This window comes from Anopheles arabiensis, chromosome 3, assembly GCF_016920715.1.
Source record: "Anopheles arabiensis isolate DONGOLA chromosome 3, AaraD3, whole genome shotgun sequence".
Lineage (NCBI taxonomy): Eukaryota > Metazoa > Arthropoda > Insecta > Diptera > Culicidae > Anopheles > Anopheles arabiensis.
This window is the reverse complement of record NC_053518.1, coordinates 65,135,206-65,151,740: the sequence shown is the minus strand read 5'-3', so window position 1 is coordinate 65,151,740 and position 16,535 is coordinate 65,135,206. Positions and strand designations below refer to the sequence as shown.

Genomic DNA, 16,535 nt, shown 5'->3' with positions numbered 1-16,535 from the left:
GAAGCTTTAAGTGTTCTTAACATATAAATTGCAGCATAATCGTCTTACTTAATATTATCATAAATGATAAATATTTCATTGTATTTTTATTACGAATCAAACCAAAAACCATCGATCTGGTTGCTGTGGTATTTTTAACCAATGAGTTGTATTTATATGCATTTACATGTTAAACGTTACCCAAGCTCATTAAAACAAACGAAATGAAAGTGAAATCCCGTCGCTCCACACACAAAAAAACAACTCTTTAAATCAAACGAATCGAAGCTCTTCTGCTTTTGATATGCAAATAACCAATCAAAACGTGTTTAAAAACACACACCCTCCCCGTTTAATACAGTCATCAAGGTGAGGCGAGCGATTTATGTTTTTAATAATTGGTTAAACGAAACACTTCAAAACGAGGCCCCGATTGATACTACCTTTTTATTAAAATATCCCAATCCAAACAGCGTTCCCTTGGGTGGACGGAAAACGGACGGCCCGAGCCCCGTCTGTTGCGAAAAAGACCATCATTTAACACATCTCGCCTCGGGGGTGAAAGTAAAACGATTATTTGCTTTGCGTCTGTGCTCGGTTTGGAGAGGAGAAGAAGCAAATACAAAAAAAAGTGAGGAGCCAGTTTTCCCATTTTCTCCGCCACCATTCAATACACAAACACTGGGGACTGTGGCGGGCATTCGTTTTTGTTCAATTGTTGCTAAATATGACGGCTAAACAAACATGCAAACAGCTCGGCCTCGGAGCCGGGAGGGAGGTCTGTGACAAACATAATCGTGTATCGAGTGTCCATTATTAAGCCCAAATGCCCTTTGGCGTTGCACCTGTGCATACACACGGCCACACGCTGCCCAGGGGTGGCATTCCGATGGCGTCACGCTTTCAGTGCTAACAACAACAACAACAACAACATGGAGGGTTGTAGGAAAATAAACGTCAAACGACGAAATATTATTTTCCACCCGATTGCACCGCGCGAACAACCGGTGCTTCCGTCCTGGGAATGCACTCGGATGCAACCTGCTGCACCTTCGATACGCTAATCAGCATAATCCTATCGATGGTAAACTAGTTTTTGTTATTTTTCCCCACTCACCTCCCCGCGTGTGTACGTGTGTGTACCCCTTCCGTCTCTCTCCAAGGGACGCTTTCTAATCACTGACTAATCAACAACACAGGCGCACAGGTGGTTTCGGTACAGATTGCACAACTCTATTCGGCAGCAGTCAGGCAGGAAAGTGGCTTTACCGAGAGAAACCGTGGCTTTCCACCGGGCGATGAGACCGAAGAAAAATGGTGTAAACCCCCCCAGTACCGAAAGGCATGCCAATCTTTTAATAATTGACCGCATCACTGATCAATCTGCATAGTCTCAAATCAAGCAATGATTAGGCCTTTCACCAGCTAGATGCCGACGATGGGAGAAGATACAGAGAAGGCTCTACACACCACAGCAATTCCGGAGGTGGGCTCCTAATTGGACTCTAACGTTCGTGTGTATGAGTGTGTGTGTGTGGCTGTGTTTATATTCATGCCCACTTCATGGCACTGTTGATGTCGTTCAGCTAGTTTCCTGAACCGGTTGCGTTTGCATTCGATCTGCTTCGAAATATAATTGCAGTCCCCTTTTCCTCGCCCCGTCTGCTGCACCGGCCTGGTCACCAGCACAGACACACGCGCACGGCACATGCTAACAATGCAACCATTGTTGCACAATGCTACGCATGAGTGCGTTTGCTCACAGCTTCATTTAAATGGGTTGATGTTTGAGCGAGTTTTTGAACCTCATTGCTCATATTTTTGTCATGTCGCAGAAAATTAACAAAACATATGAACAAAAAAGTTTATTTCTCAAAACTTAACAGAAAGTACAGCTCTACAGAGGGTTCAATAACATTTCATTGCTTTAGGACACTTAAATTGGTTTTAATTATGGTTTTAAATGCCAATAATATGTATAAAATGTTGAATTATAGATGGTATGCAGTGCTCAAGTTCTATGATGATTTATTTATTATATTTTTCAATCTACCTAGTATGCCTACAGATGCTTTTTCATGTTTGGCTGTATTAGAGTTCTTTTAGGCGATCATTGGTGCCTTAGAGATAAAAACAAGGCTATGTTTGGAGCCTGAGAGATAAAAACTGAAACCCGCTGTCAGAAATTTATAATTTGAGTAGCCTTAGGCGACAACTAATAAATTTAGAACAAATTATTTCCTATCCAATCAACCATGTTACACAACGTTTCAGGAAAGTTAAAACAAAATAATGTTCAAACATGTCAAAAATTGAATAAATCTTACTCATTCAAACATTAAATATTTCCCTTTTAAATCCTGAATTCTTTCTGTACTGTTTAAAAAAAATTTACATTCTTTGGAACCTAAAATGACTACTAGTTGTGTTACATATTTCATGTTTATCACTGAACCCTCTGAAAAAAAACACAGATATATCTCTCATCCGTCAAAACTGGGATAAATTGTTTAAAATAGAAGAGGTTTGTTAGTAAAAATCGATTAAGAAATCAAACCAAAATGCAACGAAAACGTTATAACAAAATAAGATAATTAGCAGATTTTGTGACAGTAATTTTAACTATTTATTTATTTATTTATTTAATTTATTTCATTTATTTTACTTATATAATACATTATTCGCCATGAATGCTAAATAACGAAAAATTAAAACTTATGAATAGCATGAATGATGATCTAAACTAAACTAAATCTGAGCTTTCGTCTGAGACGCCTGAGAGAGCTTTCTAATGACTAGGTAAAATGTACCTAATTTAATATACAGATTAACCAATTGTTATCGTTGTTTCCAACTGTTTTATGTTGAGTGTCAAGATTGAGCAGAAACCTTTTTTTATCATTTTAACATACTGTCGTTGCCGTGAAATTTTGACTCTAACTCACGATTGTCGAAAATTGATGGCTTAGAGGCAAAAATTGGAGCGCATTGTAAAAAATTGATTCCTCAGAGCTAATATTGGGTGACAACGACTGTAATATAAATTGAATATAAATATAAATATAAATTTTCGGGGTGAGTTGAAAAAACTATATTTTATCACTGAAAAATCCAATTTTCATTAAAAATTGTTGTAGTGTGCAGCGGTATGGTGCGCATATGTGCGCAGATTCCGCCCCGAAAAAGCTGGCCAGTAGCTGAGATAGTGCGGTACAGTTCGTAGCCAAAAAGGACACATTTGAAGCTTAAGGCAGATGGGAACACATACACTAGTGCTAGGTCGAAATGTCCAATTATCTAGTCTTGTCGCATACGAGTGGCACTCTTGCCCCGTAGCCCGAAAAATCTCGTGTTTTTGGACGCTTCAAAAATAGTTGTTTGTACTTTTATCCACTGAAACTCAGAAACAGGCTATTTGATTTCAATTGCCTTTTGATGAACAGGTTTTAGTGAGTTATAATATGAAATGCTTAAGGTGTCACACTTGCCCCACATTTCACTACAGCAAAGTATCCTCAAACATTCATGGATGTTTTGCAGAACAATTTCAACGCAAGCGGACCATGTTTGGCGCGCGAGCACTAATGCACATTTACCATCCTCATGCTAATCACTGGCTTTTTTCCCCTCCGATTGCTTTCCGTACATTCACTACGGCTGCACTTTCTTGCTCGCTGTCAGCAGCGAGATGCATTTACCACCCACCTTCACTGCTCCACCTGCTCCTCCCACACCACACGATTGCATTTCAATAATTTCACTTTTCTCCCGCGCGTCTAACAACGGCCGAGGGACGCCGAGACCAAATCGATCGCACACACCAAGCAGCACCCAGTGCATTAGATGCATCGACCATGCACCAGTGCACTTGTGTGTTCGATGCGGTGCACTTGCACCACACCGACAGCTTACAACATATTCAGACACAACGACGGGAAGGGGTGGCGAGTGGCAACAGAAAAGGGAAAACGGACGGTGGTGGTGGTTGTGGTCGACTTTGGAGGCCGATTTCCATATCGATGTGGCCCGGCTCGCTGTACGCAGAACTTGATTAACATTCCAAAACCACAACATTACGGCAAAAATGCCACCCCACTCCGTCCACCGGGGTTTTTGGTGCGGACATGGCCCGATGGTCAGTCCGGTTTTTCTTTCGCCCTGGACCGTTCCGTTAAGCGGAACTTTCGCATCGGTTTCGTAGTGTGTTGGTGTGTGTGTGTGTCTGTGCAAGCACGCGGTGCAATTCGATCCGTTTCGGTCCGGCCCAGAGTGGTGTCTGCCGGGCAGTCTGTGGCCGCACACCGTTCGATTAAGATTTCCGCGGGCCCGGGTACGCGTTTCGGTGTGCGTTTGTGCTTTGTTTTGTTTTCTTTCCCCATTTGATTGCCATTTGCCAAAGCGCGAATGAATCTTGCTGCACAGGTGAACAAGGGAAGAAGCGCAAAAGATTGGCGCGACTAATGGTAATCGGCGCGCAAGTGACCATCGCGCGCGCAAAGTGTTTCCGCGGGAAGAAGCGCCCGAGTGGACCGTCGCGAAAGTGTTCATTTCCCTTTGTTGCATGGTGTGATTGTGGATCGCTGGGCGATGTGATAGTGTGTGCCGAAACAAATCCGATTAACTCAACGCGTGGTAGCTGCGCCAGTGCTAGTGCTACAGTTGGTAGTGTCAATGCTCCAATATCCTCCGGGTATGGTCACCGAAATTGGGTGCCGAAGCTCGGTGGCGTCACCAGCTCGGTGAGATGTTCCCAGTGCTGCTGCTGCCAGTCGAAAAGGTTCGTCTGCTTAAGAGAGCATACTATTAGACTACTACCGCAGGGGTCAGTCCCGAAGGTCTCGCACACGCAAACATTCCAAAAGTATCATCGCAACTTCTGATGAGCTTTTCCTGCAGCACTCGAGCATCGAAACCAATTATCACCCCAAATAGCCGGATCCAATTAGTGTCCACGCGCGCGACCGCATACACACACGCACTGTACGCCATCTATTCCAGTACCACTGACGTCGAGCGCCGAGGTCAAGTTTGCACCCCAAATCACCCAAATGCCATCCCCAGCGGCACGCGGCTTAACGTTTGCCTTCAACTTTTTCCAGAACGCGGGTCGCGTGTGCGTGCCGCGCATGTGACCCGGGATAAAGATGCAGTGCGGCGCGGATCTAACGCACGGTGCTGGGGTGTCCCCCACACCAAACAAATGGAGCCGAATCGATGAACGTGCCCATCCATAATGGCACGTACGCGTCTGTGGCCTCGGTGACAAAACTGACTGTCCGAAAAAAACGAAAAACAGAAGAAAAAAGTTTGGTCTAGGGAGGAGATACTAACTTTTCGGATAAGTGACAGTATATGGTCTCTCCCGTGAGCATTACATTAGGCTTACGGGGGTGATGAACAAAGGGTTTGAAGGAAGAAGGAAAAAGAATGTAAACATTACATACACGAGTGTTTTCGGACGGTGATAAGTGCGGGAGAATGTCGGGCAAGAATTTGAGGCATTTTTTGGTTTTTTTGGCCAAAAAGTTTTTGTTTAGTTTACAAATATTTGTTGTTTGTGGGACCACAGCCATACAATGAACATCCATTCGTTGGAATGAATTTGTGCACGATTGTATGATGGTCTAGGAAAGATGCTTTTAATATCGTTTGGCTACAATTCTATTGTTTAACAAATAAAAATAGCATATTTGGGGTTTTTGATGGGGCCGTTCATAAACTACGTCACGTTAAACAGGTATAATTGTTGTTAATTGTTTGCATGGTCATTTATGATGAGATTATGGGGCCAATTATGTGACTCGCGTGTTTGAGGAAAAGTGCGAAATAAATATACAAATTGCTGATTTTCTATTATGATCCGTGTTAGACAACTCGATGGTTTGATACACCTAACTGATCGAAGGCCATTTGCATTACCTGACTCAAGCGGAGACCGTTTTTTTAAATCTAATAGCATTCCGTCAGGTTAAAGCTACGGAAAACGTTTTGTTTTACCGCTTTACTACTAACTGAAAGTTATTAACCATAGGAATTGCATGTAATTGCATTCAGAATGATTTTCAATTAAATTAATTAAATTATTTAAATTAATAATTTACTGTAAGATGTGTACAAAATAACAAACTACACAGAAATTAGGGAAACACACTACTATGCAGTGCTACTTTGAATGTCATCGCCAACAACATTTAAATAATATGCCATGCGTAGAAATAGTTATCAACATTGTACGATGTAAACGCAGGAAGTGTTTCGCATTGCAGCCATTTCAGATCTTTTTGGCAGCAATGTCTCGAGTCAACGAAAGAAGTTTCTAACAAGCTTATACAATACCGATGTTGTTTCCATTCCTATACAACGGTTTTGTTTGACACTGTTCCGTTTAAATCAGATAATCGACACTTATATTTGACAGTAGACAGTACAAGTCACAGTTTTTTCCCTGTTTAAACAATGATGAAACCTGCGATTTTGTTGCGTAGTACAGTAGCAAAGTCATATGACCTAACGACATCATGAGTTCAAATGTGATATGGCTCGAAACTTTCAGCAAATAATACTCCACTCCAATTGTGATACTAAATAAGAAGAGTGATATGAAGATGAATATAAAGGTGAAAACAAAGAGTCGTCAAGAATAAGAAGAAAGAAGAATATAGAAGGTAGTTGCAGTAGTAGTAATAAGTAGTACAGTATTTCCCCGAGCTACGCGAATTTTTATTTTGACAGTTCATATGTCTAATCGGTACAGTTTTCTCCAACAATTAATGAATTAAATTCTTTAAAATAAATTTAATTTGTGCTTAAAGTTTAATATCGCTGAAAATATGGAAACAACAAAATCTTCTCCATGAAATCTATTTTAAAAAAATAAAGTGCGCATAAGTACTAAATTTGGTCTAAAAACTCTATTTATCACCTACTAAAACTACTAAAACCTACCTACTAAAAAAGATTAATATTCGACATACGCGAAAATCCTGGTGACGCGAATGTCTCCAGAACGCATTATTCGCGTAACTTGGGGAACACTGTAGTAGTAGTAGTACTAGTAGTAGTTGTTGTTGTTGTTGTTGTAGTTGAACAAAAATAAAATATAAAAAAGGGTGTGCATTTATATTGAAAAGGATTCCATAATTTACTTTGTCCCTAACAAAGGCCTCACAAAGTTCTGCAACTTATACAGTCACATGTATAATTCAAACTATTCTGAAGATAGGGTAAAAAATTAAACCAAAGCTGACATTCGCTGTCACATGTTGGCATATCTTTTACAAAAACTTTTACCAATCTCATTTGGCATTGTGTAGCCAAACGCCCGAAAACTTTCATGATTTAACAATATGAATATGAATATATGAATATATGAATTCAATATGAAGCTCGGTTACGTGATTTATGGATAACCCCTAGTTTGTTCGTTGTTTGGGTTATTCTATGAATTTAGTATGTACACTATGATGTTGACTTGATGTAATTCCTAAAGCTGGACAACGTATGTTAGATCTGAACCTTAACGTGTGCTGCACTATTCCTCAAACCTAAAACATTAGCTTATATACCCTGTTTGTGATTACCAAGAGTTGATCATGCTAATGCGATAACACAACATTTGTTCGCCGAAAAAGTCCCTCAGTACACACGTGAACCGCACACCGCCTCTAATGGCGCAGTGTGAACGAACAAAACGTAAACATTAATACCCCCGAAGCTACCTCACACGTGTAGCATCAACATTACGCCCAAAGGCAAAATTACTGATACACCATCGGACCGCCACACGAAGTGCTAATTACATTAGAGGGCCCCAAACATTTGCAACATTATTCGTACCATCCAGGGCTCTCCAATGATGCCGTCCTTTCGTCCCCCCAGCCCCTGCAGCCATCAAAACAACACACGCGCTTTCTGCAGAATGTGCATCGCCTATAGCGTGGTGCACATTTTTCTTTGGCAGCAAGAGCAAGAAACAAAAGCGCACCATCATGCCCCCCTGCAGTCTGGCCCCACCAAACGGTGGAATGCATTGGAGAAGATGCATACCATGCAGTGCAGTGCAATTAATGACCCACTCGATGTTCCCTCCTTTCGGTGTGCTTTGCTTCCTCCGTGCCAGTGGGCTCGTGCCCGCACCGGGTGGAAATTATTATTTCGCCCCAGCAGCATCGCTTTCAAACGTGCACTTACGTGCACCTCTGTCCATTCCCTCGGGATCTGCCTACCCTGGCCTTTTCCGTCTCCCAATCCTTCTCTAATCTTCGCGCGGGCGCGCGTTTACAGACACATTGCAGTAGCACACGTTGCAAAAGGACGGAAGCCAGCACACTGGCACTACTGGCGGCGACGGCTACACTTGAGCATCAAACATTCCGGAAAACACATCAATTAGCCGCATCAAAAGAAAGCATCCGGCTCGACTGGCAACCAATCTAGCGTTTAACGCACCCGCGGGAAGCACACACACACACACAGCGATGCAAAGATGCTTGGGACACAAGCGGGGGAAAGGCATGCTCGCGGAGCACACAATTCCCCATCTAATTGCAACAGATCGGTGATGGTTTGGCGCCAGGTCTTCCCTCTCCATTCGTGCTGGTCGATCGACAATAATGGTCATTTGTATGTAGCCGAAACAATTCGCTTCCTAATTATCAATTAAACTACTCCCGTTGCCTGTTGTCGAGTGGGCAAACGGGCGAGACCTTGAACAGCACGCCGTGTTTATGATGTGTTGCTGTTGCTGATGGGAGTTGTCCTAACAGTGCTCACTCGTTGTGGGGTCGACGCCATCTAGTGGATGGTAGCATTAAAAGCACTTCGAAAACATGGTTTAGGCCCACACACAACCACTACGTAGTCAGTGCTGAAGTCAGCCGGGAAGGTGCGTAACAAAACACTCACCCGCAGCTCCAGTGTTAAAGCGCATCAGTTCACGAACCATAAGACCTTTGCGCTTTAGTCGGTACGGTGGCCAGCAAAAAATCCTCTTAGGGAATGTCTGCTACAATCCAACCTACCATGAGCATAATTCGGTGCAGTTGTAGTAGACCCCTCTCCAAAGTGATCCCTAGCGTGGCTGCTGAGTTGGACGAAAGGTTGGACGCTCGTCCCCGAACGAAGTTTTGTTAGTGAAAGCTAATGAACCGGACCGAATTTTCACTCCACCCCGTTTTTTTCCACCCCGGGGGAGAGGTAGAAAACTAAAACCAAACCTGAGTTCGATTGAATGTAACACAAAAGGGCAGAACAATAACAACACTCTTGACTCGTCTCACCCAAAATGTGCACTCGTTGGCGGTCCAAAATTCCCTCCCACACGAATTCCCCAACTGCCAAACCGGTGCATTTCGGGCGCAGACATCGGACGTCGGACCGGAAAAGGTTAGATCCGGTTCGGCCGTTGTTTCTAACCAGGGCTACCGTTCTACAAAAACGCGTTACCCCTCTCGCTCTCTGTCGATCACTATCCGGAATGCTGGTGGTGACGGTGGCTCGTTTCGTCAGCAGTTTCCGGTTTTTAACCTCTGTTCACACATTTCGACATGACACATTTTCGAGGCGAGCGACGGCTGCCATTTGGAGTGGTTTTTTGCTCCAAAGAGATGATGGTGAAGCGGGAAGGGGACGCTGATGATGTACAATTCGATTCGGTACAGTGGACACCAAAAGTATAACGCGAAACATCGCTTGATGGCACACAACCGATAGAGCGACTGGTCGATGGGTCTTTTTTCCAAACATCCAACAACTTCCATCGGTATTTCGATCGGACGTAAACGCGTGACGCGTTGTAATAACACAGTGGGTACTAAACAACCCTCCCCAAAAAAAAAAAACAAGAACTCATACGCAAAGAATGCAAAACGTGCTGACTTTCCCGAAGCCGTCCGGAGGTGTGTTGTGTTTTCCGTAGCCGCACATCCGCTGTACGTTGATTCGGTGAGCTAGAAAAAAAAAGCGTTGATGGTGAGTTGCAATCGTTTCACCACCCTCAGGGGGGGCACCACTGAAGCCGAGCAAAAAAGGGTGGCCTTCCCTTTTTGTATGGGTGGAAATGCATTTTGATGGCCCTTTTCTGATGCGATTGAGAATGCTTTTGTTCTTGCCTGGGCTGTATGCCTGTATGTGGTATTGAGTTTCTACGTCCTTTACATACCGTGAAAGTAAAAGGGCAACCATGTTACAGGAAGTGGTAAGAGATTTTGCAATAGAGTTGTGATTTAATTGAAGCTTTCAAGGTTTGCTAGTACCCACCTAGTAGAATAAGTGTTGCGTTCAGTGGTGCTTTCGATTATTCACGCTCAGTTCAGCTTTACCACGGAAGTTGGAACATCTTGCAGGTTAAACAAATAATGCCCTGGGGTTTTTATGTAATTTTTTTTTATTATTCTGCGTTTGAAACTTTATGTTCTACAATAAGTCAGTTCAATCGCATCACAAAGTGCAGTTTCTGTCCTGCGAAGCCGACCGTTAGTCAACATCGTTACGTTGACGTCTAAGCGCTGACAGTTATACGAATAGAAACGCCTTTTAATTTGTGTTGAAGTGATCAGAAGGGTTGTGGTGAGGAGCCACATGAACGGAAACGAGTGAAATTTACATTAAGGCAGGGGTACATTGTCCATACTCGTTAGTGTAATTTTGATTTTCACTAGCGCATCTATCGGCGGCTTACCGAAGCATTTTGCCAAACAATTTGAAGTCGCTTCAGAAAATAGGTTATTTTTCCATGTTTTTTACTTAAACTACACTGGAAAAGCTTTGTATATAATAATCAAATATGTTGTGCAAGTATTTCAGCCATATTTGCATAAAAAACGGTGAAGAAACTGCTTGAATTTGAGATACGGCAAGGCCATTCCTTCGATGACCAAAAAAAGATAAACCTGGCTAAAAAAATCAGCCGCCGCCAAATGCGCTAGTGAAAATTGAAATTACATTAGCGAGTACGGACAATGTACCACAGCCTTTAAAATTGATTTTGAACGCTTCGTGTAGTTCACACATGTCAGAGATACGGCCCGTGATGGGCCGCTCTCAATCCGGCCCGCGAAGATATTTGGCAGTTATTTGAATGTAGCAGAAATAGGTTGTAGATTATAAGATAAGAAAAACGGATGTATTAGTATTTATACACTGAGGAAGAAGGTTTCAATATTCGGTCTTCATAGTTCGATTAAAGAAGTGTAAAGTAAGTTACAGATTGTTGCCTGTTTGGGAAGGTATTCTCGACATGTAGCATGTGTTTTAGTAGTTGTTTAATGACTTCACCCTAAAGTCCGTTTCCCCACATTTTCACCAATTTTCTGACTTTGAGGCTTTCTGGGAAGTTTGGAAACCATGTATTGGAATACCACTTTTTCATTTAATTGATTTAATTGGGTACTCTTTAGCTATGGTTCTGCGAAAATCCCAAAAAACCAAGCACTTGAAAAAGGCGTGAATTGTATGAGCTCGATTGTAATATAAAAATCTCTTTTCCTTAACAAAATGGCCTTATAACTAGCAAACATTTGCCGATGTAGAGCTAAAATTTTGAGTTAACGTTATTAGTCATCAGCGATGTGAAAATTTAGCATTTATACTTCGTATGTCGTCGTGTGTGAAAGCGATATACAAGGTTTAAAGAAATGTCTAGGTCCAATAAAATTTCTGAGTAATGGTGACCACCAGTAAAGCATGAGTAAATTTCATGATCTACTTTTATTATTATAATGTTATTTCCATGTTCCCTTATTTCTATACAATCAAAGATGTATGGTAGGCAACTTGTCATGAATCGCCTCTTTGAAGTCTACGAAAACATGTATATAAGATAAGAATCTAGGTCCAAGAATAAATCTTTAAGTATTTTCGCAGATCGAAAGCCGAATTAATTCGCAGATCGAATTAACCCCCTATAAAGCTCCATTTTCTCAACATAATCCTACCCGTTTCTGACCGCTTTGCATAGCATTATCTATTTTCGATTGTACTTAATGACAACACAACTCTGTTGATAGATTTAATATTTTTTGCAAATTTGTATTAAATTTCTTGTATACTATGTAGAGCATGTAGGTATAGAAGTACAGCTCAGAACTCACAGTTTGAAGAGGAATGTCCTGTAATTCATTCTACGTATTGACCCAGTAAACAACACGACACACAATGCCGCACATGAATCTATACAAACATTGCCCACAACAGTTTATAATCTCATATTTTTACAATGTAACATAAAACCCCCGTTCCAAGTTCCATCTAATTATGGGCTATTAAATGTGCTGTGCTACTGATCAAATGCTCCACAAAAACCCTATTAATATGAAACAAATAGGTCTTTTAGCATTGAGCGATTCAAGCCTGACATAGAATAGCTACCTCATTCCAAGCTAGTGCAATTTTGATTGCATTGCAACCGTTTTCACAAAGTAAGCCAACGCAAGCAAAACCGAACGCAACCGAACTGGCCCATCGATCCATCCATCGGGTGTTGTTGTCGTCCGGATCCGGTCCGTCCACATTTCACCCGCTGCGACCTAAATCATAATTAAACCCAGCATCTCCAATAAAATCAATCGCCTAATTGCACTTAACGTATCCTACTCGGTTTGTGCTGGCGTACAGACGTCGGACGCAACCGATCCGGCGGCGTTGAACATCCATCGTCCAGCAACGGGAGCCATAAATCGAAACCGTGTGTGTGTGCGTGTGTGTGCGCGTGGCCGCGCGCGTTCCAATCCACTTGGTCTGGCGCGGCGGGAGGGAAATAATAATTATTCTATTCTTGGCAATCAGCCAAAAACCGGTCCTCCCTTCCTTGCGATGCGATGCCGGGAGCTGGCAGCAGCTGAACCCAGCGGGATGTCGCACCCCGCAACAGATCGTTAACAGATTTTACTTTCCGTGTTCGCTTTATCACGGCAAGTTCCTCCCAGGGTGCGTGATACTATTTTGACAGGATCATTAACCTTCGGTGTGAGTGTGTGTGCCATGCACACTCTGTTACGCATTCAGCTGGAACATTTCCCTACTGGAGCCCCAGAGATCCTCGCAGTTGGGACAAAAAATTTGTCATCCGATCGTTTTTCGTCGTACGATCGTCCGGCCGGCTCATGTCTAAGCGCACAAAGTTGAACGGGAATGAAGGAATAGAACTCTCCTGCCGTTCGTTGTCTCTACCCTCTCTTTCACCTGGCAATGATTTATTGGAACGCATCGAGTTCCATCCTACAGCTTCCTACGGCAGTCCTCCCATATAAGGCAGATGGCCGGAGAGGAGGGTATACCGCTAACGGTGCTTGCGGTTGACCAGCCCGTCAAATGCGTTTCTAGGAATCTGGTATCTGGGGTCTGAGAGCTCTCGTTTTGCGGCAAGATCGAGCAGATCAAGCTATCAGGCTCCTTATCCATCAAGCCTGCCTGCACCTATTAGCTCTAAATAGGAGGGACGGCATATGGGTACGAGATGTTGTTCTTCAGCGTGATCCATTTCACCAACCGGTAAGGTCCACATGGCCAACTCTCGCGGCTGTTGTGTGGTGGTCGGTTGAACAGTTATACCTTGGGCTACATTTATGGCTGGGCAATGATCTAATTGCGAATGGGAATTGTCAAGATCGTTTAAGCTGCAAGCGAGATGGCTCACGAACGACGAAACTTGTATTGAAAGGAGCTGATCGTCCATGTAGGTTATTCGCATTAGCTATACCAACCTCAGACATTGAACTGGGGGAGGTTTTAAATTCAACAAGTTGTTCATCATTTTCTAATGGGGAAATGGGATGATTTCCTTTTTTTTTCTTTTCAAAGGAGTTTATGAGTTGTTTAGATTTTTTGTGCTTAAAATCGTGAGTTATTCAGTTCTTCCATATTTCCATACTTCAGCTCGTGAATTCATTTGTGTTGATTCGTGCTTGTTTAATTATTTAGTTCTGTATAAACTAAGCTCTTTCAATTTTCTCTTCTTCAATTCCTCAATTTTTCAGCTCTTTTTTTCTTTAGTCAATCGGTTCCTTCATTCTGCTATTATTTATCATAATTTGTTCTATGCTTTTATTAGATCCTTAGTTATTTAGTTCCTAATAAATGTCTATTATCTTCTTGTCAATGCCTTCAGTTCTTGTCATCTTTTGTCCGTCAGTTCAGAATTTCATTGTGTTGTATTAGTCCATAAATTCCTTAGTTAGTCTAATTTCAAGTTTTTCAGTTCTTCCGTCCATCAATTCCTTCGATCGGGAGTTATTTACAGCATTTGTGTTGTAAACTTCTAGATCATTTTTTTTATTTTAGCTTCTTTTCTACGCCTTCAGTTCAGCAGTCTCTGTGTTGTGATGTTCATTAGTACATTATTTGATTACTTAATACACGGCTTTAGTTTTTTACTTATTTAGTCAACTTTGTTTTATAGCTTTTCGTTATCTAGTTCTTTAGGTTTAAAGTTAATAAGGCCATTAATTATTGTGTTCGTTAGTTCTATTCTTGAGCACTTGGTTAGTTAATAATTTCCTTTATATATCAATGTGTATATTAACTTCTTTCGATTCTGACCTACTTGATACTGGTAAGAGATTCGAAACTAATCCATCAAACCCATCGAACTTCGAACTCGTTTTTTAGGCAAGTTCGACGTTTTCGCTACTGAAGTTTGTACAGTTTAGACAAAAGGTTTTGAATATTGCTCCAAATTCACCTGTTTCAAATCGAACTCTTCATCATTTTCTCGTTTAAAAAAAAGAGTTTACAACAAAGGAAGTAAAAAATCATCGTCCTTGAAAGCCATCCTGTATACCTACAAAATTGATCTCACGTTACTCTGCGGCTCCGGTACCCGGTTTTTGCCAGTGCTCCCTCCTTTCTGCCAAAGAACAGTAACAGTTTGCAATTGCTCACAGCTCCTTTATTGGAACCATAATCAACCCTTAGCCGCTGCAGGATTGCAACCTCCCTTGCCCATATGCCGCCAGTATGTTTTCATTGTTGCATGAGTTCTCAATTTTCTTCCCATTCTGTGACTGCCCTTGCCACACCACCGTAAGGCAGGGAAAAGGGCACGAAATATGATCGTCTTCAGGTCGCCCCGTTCCAAAACCCGGGCGAAATAAAATAAAGCGAAACATTTTTCCGCATGTCTGGGCGCATTAGGAACTCGACACCTTACAATGCAGTCGGGCCGCACGCCACCGGTCGTCGTCGTCGTTCCTGCGCAAATGCAGTCACCCATTTCGACGTCCACCGTTCAGCTGCGTCGGCCTGGCTCCAATGTATTGCCAGCAAAGAGAGCCTGCTCCGGCACCCAGTCTGCCAAATGGCGCCCGGGGAATATAGAGTTACAACAACACACAAACACCCAGCATCCATCTGCATGCGCCAATAATCTTCCCGATCATTAAATGCATCATTGCCGTTGCGGGCTGGTTCAAGGTCCGCGTGCCGAGACCGATGATGCAGCACAAGCCGTTTGCTGCAGTTTGCCGTTCGCGCGGACGTCTTTGTGCAGTCGCGCGCACAAACAATATCACCCTATGCCCGCCCTGGGGGGAGAATCCGGATTTTTCACTGTTCCACCTTTTTTCCCATTCTTCTTACACCACTGGTGAGCCGTTTTGTAGAGCTGCATCGAAACCCTGGGCAGAGCTTTAAATCACAAATCGACAAATGATTGCCCCACGGCAGGACGGCTGGAATAGCTCGCGAGCATAAAGCACACAATGTGATGCCGCGCGGGTGGGAGGGAGAGTTTTTTTTTCGACACAATAGAGCTTTTATCTCATCCCGGAAGGGAATCCAGCGGCGGCTGTGAAACAAAACTGGGATCGTTTGCTTTGCTGCCATGTGTTTTTGATGCTGGAATGTGCATACGTGAATGCAAAAAATGCAACCATTGTTGTTTTGCTTACAATTCCCGTTCAATACGCCCTTTTTATTATACTTTTGTGTGGACCATTTCATGTTTATTACTGCCTTTTTTCGGATTGCTTTACAGTTTTGAAAAAAAAACACTTGTATGATAAAATTTATTGTCAACTTATGTGCGTTTAATTCTTTAAATTCTTTAATTCTTTCAGTTCTTTAATTCTTTACTATTTTAGTTATTTCGTTCTGTAGTCCTTTTTTTCCTTTTTAAAATTATTTACTTCTTTACTTCTTTACTTCTTTACTTCTTTACTTCTTTACTTCTTTACTTCTTTACTTCTTTACTTCTTTACTTCTTTACTTCTTTACTTCTTTACTTCTTTACTTCTTTACTTCTTTACTTCTTTACTTCTTTACTTCTTTACTTCTTTACTTCTTTACTTCTTTACTTCTTTACTTCTTTACTTCTTTACTTCTTTACTTTTACTTCTTTTTACTTCTTTACTTCTTTACTTCTTTACTTCTTTACTTCTTTACTTCTTTACTTCTTTACTTTGAAATCATAACGAATATTGAAATAATGAAACACAGTTTTCTTTAATGTGCTTTTCCTAGCAAATTACATTAAAATGCTGACAATATATCTGCATGGAGTATCAATCTAAGAAAAAAAAAGTTTCATTTAATCTCAATTTCGTAAAGAAATGTTACAGCTC

At 41.9% G+C, this 16,535-nt stretch overlaps 1 protein-coding gene across 5 annotated transcripts in view; it reads left to right on the top strand.

Annotated features, from left to right (window-relative positions):
- LOC120899776 (serine-rich adhesin for platelets) overlaps window positions 1-16,535 on the top strand; it is a 65,059-nt gene that overhangs the window by 40,487 nt on the left and 8,037 nt on the right. The window contains exon 1 of one of the 5 annotated variants that reach the window (XM_040305992.1): window positions 3,906-4,756. The exons of the other annotated variants lie outside the window; for them this stretch is intronic. The gene's annotated coding sequence lies outside the window, so the exon portion shown is untranslated. Of the gene's footprint in view, window positions 1-3,905; window positions 4,757-16,535 lie in introns of those variants that run through there. 5 annotated transcript variants of the gene reach the window in all.